This window comes from Rutilus rutilus (assembly GCF_951802725.1).
Source record: "Rutilus rutilus genome assembly, chromosome: 14".
NCBI lineage: Eukaryota > Metazoa > Chordata > Actinopteri > Cypriniformes > Leuciscidae > Rutilus > Rutilus rutilus.
Genome location: NC_140219.1, coordinates 34,059,530 through 34,068,207, shown reverse-complemented (window position 1 = coordinate 34,068,207; position 8,678 = coordinate 34,059,530). Strand labels below are relative to the sequence as shown.

At 38.6% G+C, this 8,678-nt stretch overlaps 1 long non-coding RNA gene across 1 annotated transcript; it reads right to left on the bottom strand.

Moving 5' to 3' along the window:
* Positions 1–246: 246 nt before the first annotated feature.
* On the bottom strand, positions 247–2,454 carry LOC311303537. Its single transcript, XR_014629779.1, has 4 exons — positions 2,039–2,454; positions 1,695–1,745; positions 859–910; positions 247–724 (listed from the first exon to the last, which is right to left on the bottom strand). It is a non-coding gene; the product is annotated as an uncharacterized lncRNA (long non-coding RNA).
* Between the last annotated feature and the right edge of the window lie 6,224 nt (positions 2,455–8,678).

Sequence of the window (8,678 nt, the reverse complement as noted above, 5' to 3'; positions counted from 1 at the left end):
ATATAAGAATGAAAGTAATCTCACCAGTTTATAATCCAAACATATTGGATTATTTTAATGTTTTGCACTTGTTTACAGTCATTTATTAATATTTTGTCTTGTGCAAAGTAATAGACTTTAAGCACATGCTAACATTACATTTTTACTGAAATGTAAAGAGTGAACTCAGTCTAAACCCATCCATTGTCATGTAACTATTCCACCAAAGACACCGACAAACTGATTACAAGAAACGCTTACAAAAAGTAACAATCACTTCAGCCTTTATTACAAGTTCATTTACGAATAGTACAAAGATCATCCGTTCAGTTTATTTAACACTTCATATACCGAAAATACAATAATTATCTCTGATAATCTGCAAGTAAACTTGTGTTAACAGCAAGCACTGATCATGTACATCAGCAACAGATCTTAATTCCTTTAGATCTTCACACACCTCTCCTACAACGAAAGAAAGCACAGTCAAACACACACCACAACACTAATAGTAAGTTAAGAGAAGTGTAGCAGGCTTCTTTGTCAGATTTCTGTAGACCATCTCAACAGAAATCAGTGCCAACCCTGCAGATGCTCTTCCAAGATTAAAGACATCACAGCAGAGGAGCGCTTCTGCCATGATGGTATCAGCTTGGATCATAACTCTGAGGAGCAGATTAAAGGTTACCTGCACTAGGAGGATCTCCATGGCCTTTCAACTCAGTGTTCATCCATCCATCTCTTCCTGCAGAGAAGGGGGAAAAGCTGACATTTACAACCCATTTTACTTCTCTAACGTGAACGCTGTATTTTGTGCATTAAGGAAAGGGGCAATTTTAATTTCATGCTGACTTTAAATGTCCAAAACTAAACACTTACCGCTCAACACAACTGGCCATGTGGAAGACGGTATTCTGGGGTCTCCTGTGACCTGTAACAACAGCATTAGTTAGACTCTCAGGATCGAGCCTGTGACTGTGAGAGACACACACACACACGTGTGAGGAGTGTAGGCCCTCAGACTAGGGCTGGGTCACGTGATGAGCTCAGTCCACTCTCAGAGGGCCCGGTCCACCAGTGCTGACCCGCAGGACTCACTAAAACAGCCAGACCTGCACCAGCAACAGACGGCAGAGCCTTTCTCTCCCAGCAGAGTAACACTGGCTCAGGCACGGGCTGGCCTGTCAGCTGACTACCGCTGGGTCCACACACACACACAGAGTAACACTGGCTCAGGCACTCAGGCCCGCTGGGTCGACAGACAGACAGACAGACAGACAGACAGACAGACAGACACGTGTAACACTGGCTCAGGCACTCAGGCCTGCTGGGTCCACAGACAGACAGACAGACAGACAGACAGACACACACACACACACACGTGTAACACTGGCTCAGGCACTCAGGCCTGCTGGGTCCACAGACAGACAGACAGACAGACACACACACACACACACACACGTGTAACACTGGCTCAGGCACTCAGGCCTGCTGGGTCCACAGACAGACAGACAGACAGACACACACACACACACACACACACACGTGTAACACTGGCTCAGGCACTCAGGCCTGCTGGGTCCACAGACAGACAGACAGACAGACAGACAGACAGACAGACACACACACACACACACACACACACACACACACACACGTGTAACACTGGCTCAGGCACTCAGGCCTGCTGGGTCCACAGACAGACACACACTTACATTAGAGACTTCATCTTCATCAGGGGGTCATAGCACAACACACTCAGCCACCTGAAATAACAAAAGACCAACATACATGATCAACACATAGTCAGTAGTGCTGGTTTCACACAGGAGTTTCATCTACAAGCTCCACGGGAGAACTGTGACTTCTAAAACACTGTTTTAAAGTTGTTGAATTTCATACGGCCAATCAAAGTCGAGGAAACAACCAACCACGTGCTGCTGAACCCCGCGCGCGCTCACGTTAGCATTTTTGGAACGTCATAGATTCAACTGTAAAACTGTCCGCACACTTCTGTAACTCTACAAATTATACGCAAAAAAAAAAAATTATGTTTTACCTTCTTGTAGCATTCTGACTCTCTCATCTTCATGTGATCTGACTCTCTTCCACCGAGACATCGCGGAGTGAGGGAGCGAACTCAAGAGTGCGCCGCTATTTATAGCGCTCCTCCATACCAGCGAAGAAGACTGAGCGTGATGTCACGCGGTGACGTGTGATTCGTTCGGTCTCATGAACTGATTCATTTGAATCGATTCGCAAACTCAAAGTTTTTCACCCCCGCGCTCTCTACTGTAGCGATGACTTTACCAACGTTCAGATTACCTTATAGATATCATTATGTATTGAAATAGGCGAAGAACAGTCCGTTGGTGAAGTACATTCAGTAGTTCAGGTGTACACATATATTTTCAGACACAAATCCGTGTCTACGCACACAGTCCCTGCATCAACACTGAAATTACAGTCGAGACTGTACTGTTCATGTTCAGACAGTAGATGGCGCTGTACCTTTAGATTTGGGTTGTTACTCCGATACTGAGAAGATGAAGCTGCACAGTAGCAACAGATATTCACTCTAAATGTTGTCTAGTTGTATTGTTTGTTAAAGTCCCCCTGTGCAGAAAGCACTGACTAGACTAGAAAGCACTTTAAGACAAACCATGTGTAAATTCATAAGTCGACACCATTGCTGAGTATTTTCTCCTTAAAACTGCAGAGGAACCAAAGACAGTCTCAAAAACACGCTTTGAAATCGCTGGTGTTTCTAATTTTATAAATTTAAATTATTTCAGAAAATTATTATACTACATGTTTAGGTAGCAAAGTTTTATAAAATGATAACATCACATTTAAGCCTTTTTAACCGTTGTTTTAAAAAAAAGTCAATTAATCGGTAACACTTTATTTTACAGTGTCCTTGTTACATGTTACATGTACTTACCATAGTAATAACAGTAGCCTACATTATGCATAGTTACATGCAACTAACCCTCAACCAAACCCTAATCCTACCCTAACCCTTTAGTAAGTACATGTAGTTAATTAATATTAGCCTACTCATTACTTGATAGATAGCTAGATAGATAGCTAGATAGATAGATAGCTAGATAGATAGATAGATAGATAGATAGATAGATAGATAGATAGATAGATAGATAGATAGATAGATAGATAGATAGATAGATAGATAGCTAGCTAGCTAGATAGTAGGGGTGTGCAAAGCAGCCGGTATTTGTATCTGTATTTGTATTTGTTGAGGGGGGAAAAGTATTTGTATTTGTATTTGTATTCGAGTAAAATTCAAAATAGGCGTAACAATCTATTTTTTTTGCGTTACACTTCTAATTTACGTTATAGTGTAAGTATTCTTTAATTATATCCATTATAATAATTATGGATATGCAATATTGGTTGATGTTTTTCCATAAATCCAGCAATGAACATGTAACAAGGAACGTCATTGAAAAGAAAATAACATAACAGCCATTACCTACGTTAACGTTACTCTGTCAACAGCCTATTGTCTAAATTACTGAGCTAACAGAGCTACTAGTGTTGTCACGGTACCAAAATTTCAGTATTCGGTACCAATACAAGTGAAAATCCATGGTTCTCGGTACCAATTTTGGTACCAAAGCTTAATTTAGATTACAAAAGATGGAAACTGTAGTATTAAAAACACTTTACAATAAGATTCCATTTGTTAGATAACATTAGATAAAATGACCTAACAATAAACAATAGTTATATAGGCCTACTGTCGCAATTATTCTCCTTGGGGTTAATTTAAAAATACATTTTTAAAATCAAAAGTTAACATTATTTCTGTTAACATTATTTAATGCACAATGAATGAAGTGAACAAACATGACCAATCGAATGTTTGTATTAAATAACATTCACAAACATTAATTAATGTTGTAAAAATATATTGTTCGCTCAATGTGTTGATGTTTAATAAAGCATTAAGTAATGTTAATGAATGGTATCTTTGTTACCAAACTATACAGGAGATAAAACGTGTTTTATTTGACTTGACTGTACTTTTATTTGATCCAAAACTGCATTCATATTTAATTTTAAAAGGGCTTTTTAAACCTGCGTCTGTCGTTGCTATGCAACCATAGGCGCGCCTGGAAAAACGAGCGCGCCTACATTTGAAATCTGCACGCGCAAAAACCGCGCTATGTGAACGGCCCCTTATGACAACGTGATATTAGCCTAATCCAAAATATTTCCATATGTGGCTCTTTCCTCCTTTCTTATCAACAAGTGGATTTACAGCCACCACATCAGCAGCACCGCCGGTCGCCATGTCTCAGCGCTTATGAAGAGGACGCAACTGCACGCGCTTCGTGGCTCGGGCATGCACGCGCATCAACTACCGGGTTTGAGAGGTGTCAGTCACCTCTTTTACTCACTCACTCACTCTCTCTGCACTGCGGTCTCATGAGGAAACGCAGCTTTTTGATATAAAGTTTTTCTTTTTCCCGAATACAAATATTTTTTAAAGTATTTGTTCGAAATAAGTATTCGTAAAAAACACGTTATTTGTGCCTTTCCGAATACCGTATTCGGGTTCGGCTCCACCCCTACTAGATAGATAGCTAGATAGATAGATAGATAGATAGATAGATAGATAGATAGATAGATAGATAGATAGATAGATAGATAGGTTACACTTTATTGTAAGGTGTCAGTTACAGTGTGTGTGTGTAAAAAAGTCTAAAATCTTGGCGGTTCAATTTAATAATGACTAAAAAAAAGAGATGCTAAAAAATTCATAACACTATTTCTACAGAATATTGTTATAGGCCTATACTGAGCAAATTATGCTAATTTTATGTTGGACAAAATATAGCTAGATGACCTATTATTAAAATGTGCAGTATAGAGCACAGTACACAGGGTGTAATAATACTGTATCCCACAATGCAGTGCATCTGACTATACCTTCCACATTAGTGAAAACCAGCCATTTTATTATTATTTTTTTAAAGTCAAAACATATTGGACACAAAAAAAAAATACTGTGTGAGAAAGTGTGTACTTGCACTTGTGCCTATTATGAATCAAAACTATATAGTTATTGAGTTCAGAGAGGTCTAATGCCTCTAGAAGTAATGTATTCAAGCCGTGACTTTTAAGCGTCATTACATTTCCCACAGAATAATGATGTCATTGACAGCGACAGCGACGGCCTGAGTGACATACAGCAGCAGTTTATTGCCTTTCCCAAGAGTCCTGGCATCATTCTGTCCTATATAAGGATCTTTCCCACTGAGACGTCTTCCCCCATCCCGAATCCCACTGTTCGGCTGGGGATTCCTGAGCAGGGCCTGAAGCATCACCATAGCAACGGTCACCAGTTGGGAGTGACTGGGAGACTGGGATGAGGGTACAGGGGCTTCGAGAGTGCAACCGAGGGCCACCAAACAATGAGCTGTTAATGAGGAGCGCAGAATAAGAGGAGGTTTCGGGAGCCTGCGCTTCTGTTGCCCATCCTGACCCAAAGATTTGCCACAAGTCATTGATAGAGTGAGAAGAGAAGCAAACATATAGCTGGCATACTATTACCATCACCATTAAACTTCACAAAATCAGCTTTTTATTAAGGCAGCGATAGTGCAAAGAGTTGTTAGATGCAATTTAGACTTATAAAGTCAAACCAACATGTATTCAGACACCTTCAATATTTCTCACATTATCGGTTTATTCGCTATAATGGTGATAAAATATGAGCAGAACTCAAGAGTTCTCAGATCAGTTGATATTTGACTGGTTTTATCCATCCTTCTGTTAGACTGTCTCACACATGAATTATGTTGAATATCTGTCAGCTGTTAAATTTAACTACACTATTAGATAATACCAGTTTAGCTCAACCAATCACCAAGCAATGCTTCATTGTGTTCAGTCTGTGTGTAAAAAGAGCATTAGTTATTAAAGAGAAAACACTTCAGCAAAACATGATCAGCTAAAAGTGTCTGTTATACATTCCACTGGTAGTCACTGAATGAAGAATATTTGGGTATTATACATCACAGTTTACTTTATTTCGCTCTCCTCACTTACATAAATGAACTATAGTGTCCTGCACACACTAGTAAAAAAATATCAAAAATTATATCTGGTGTCTGAATAATTTTTGGTTTGACTGTTTATAGTGCAGATATTGGAAGATTTATTATAGGACATTATAAAACAGTATACAATAATAACAAAATATTCAGTGTTTATGATTATATTTATTAAAATCATAAATGGATGCCGCCTTATCATGACATTACCGGTCCGTAAAGCTCTTCCCTACACCTATAAACACTTTATCTTCATTATTAAAGGCCCTTTTAGGCACTTTATTTCAACTTTTTGAATATTTTCTTCATTAATATTTTAAATAAACGCCTCTCTGAGCGGATGTGCAGTGGGAAAAGGGAGAAGAATGAGTTCGGAAAAGCGAAAGTGAAGCCTTTTCCAGGTTTTGGCCGACTGGCACAATCGCCCGAAGTAGTAGGTCATCTGGGTACTTTTAGCCGACTGTTTTATGAATACAGGCATAAGTTGCGTCCCAAATGACATATTATAGTGTGCACATGTGTACTGAACCATTTAGGCATTTCCATCTCCGGTTTTGATATAATCGCTGTGTCGTGTTAAGAGTGATGCAAAAGAAATCTGATTTGAGCAGCCAGAACATCCAGACTGAGATGCAAGTGTAAAAAATTGTATTTCAATTAGCATTTTCATGTTTTATTTATGTATTTATTGCTGTCCAGACTTTCAAAAACCCATCTGGATATAATTTGGATATGCAAAAAAAAAAAAAAAATCTGATTTTGGCTGTCAGTCTGAACATGGTTAGTGGTTTAAAGGTTGTCCTCCAGCATTGTGCACTTTTTCTTGTTGTAATGTACAGTGTGAACACACTTATTGCACTATATCTTCTACAAAATGGCATAGAATAATGCTTCAGTATGTGAATTGGGATGCACCAATTTTTTATCTAATATATTAAGGAAGTTTGCTTGGTGCAAAAGACATTTACTGTTCATTTTACTTTGGAAACAGGATATTAATTAAGAGAAAAAAGGACTATTTGAATACTGGCCTTCCACAAGCACTACAGGACTTTTTGACCAGGACATGAAGGGTAAAGGTCAAGCTCAACAGCGATGCATCTCAGTGGAAATACTTCAAATCTGTGGTGAAAATCCAGCTTTTAATGTTGTTTATGTGTCTATGTGGTGTTTTTAATAAGCTTTAAGACACATCATGTGTAAGTTCATAAGTCGACAGCATCGCTGAGTATTTCCTCCTTAAAACTGCAGTGAACCAAAGACAGTCTCAAACACACGCTTTGAAATCGCTGGTGTTTCTGATCTCACAAACTACCTTGTAACCAATCAGATCAACGTGTGATCGTCAACCAGTGGATGTTTTACTGAGATTAAGAAATGGATGTCTGAAAATTTTCTCTGTCTAAACAGTGACAAGACTGAAGTGATGCTTATTGGTTCACCTCATCAGTTGCGTAAAGCAGAGTCCATAACCTTAAGTGTGGATGGCTCTGCTCTGCAATTCAAAACTAACCTAAAAAATCTGGGGGTGATATTTGATGCCAATTTAACATTTGACCATCATGTTCGTAACACAGTCAAAACATCATTTTTTCATCTCAGAAACATTGCCAAATTGCGTCCCATGTTGCCTTTCTCTGTAGCTGAAAAATTAATCAACACCTTTGTTTTCTCACGTATTGATTACTGTAATGCTTTGCTGGCTGGAGTATCTAGAGCTACCCTAAGCAAATTACAGTTGGTACAAAATTCAGCTGCTAGAATTCTGACATGGACCAGTGCAAGGGAGCACATCACACCTGTCCTGGAAAAATTGCACTGGCTTCCTGTTAGTTTTCGTATCGATTTTAAAATTCTCATGCTCACTTATAAGGCCTTGAATAATCTGGCCCCTCAATATTTGTGTGAGCTTCTAACCCCCTACACTCCTGCACGTGCTCTACGCTCCTCTGAAGCTGGTCTTCGAACTGTCCAAACAACACGGCTAAAAACTATGGGTGATCGGGCTTTTTCTTCTTTGTCTCCTAAATTGTGGAATTCCCTGCCCTCTGAGATTAGGAATGCAGAATCCCTTAGTGTTTTTAAATCATCCCTTAAAACTTACTTTTTTAGGGTAGCGTTTGTGTGATCCATGTCATTATTATGCTTGTTTTTGTATTGATTTTTTTATTTTTTGTGTGGTCAGTTTTTTACTGTTTGCACTGTTATGTGTACCTTTTAAAAGGTATATGTACCTTTTAATTTTTATATTTTTATGTAAAGCGCTTTGAGATGCTACTTTTAAAGGCGCTATATAAAATAAAGTTTATTATTATTATTATTATCTCTGAGCTGAGTGAGTGAGTGGAGGCGGGGCTCGTTTGCATATTCATAGAACCGCGCATACTAAATGAGGCAAGGGTGTCGAGTTACATTCAAGATATTTTACGGCATGAAGATTTTATTTTGAGGGAAAAACTTTAAGATATGTTATTTTGGTGATCAAATATGAATTTTAAGGGATACAATTATTGACTACAGGGGGACTTGACCAATAAATTGTAACTATTTGGAAGAATTTTAAAAGGATAACAGCAGTAGACTAGAACTAGGAGAAGCATATAATGTCGATGAACA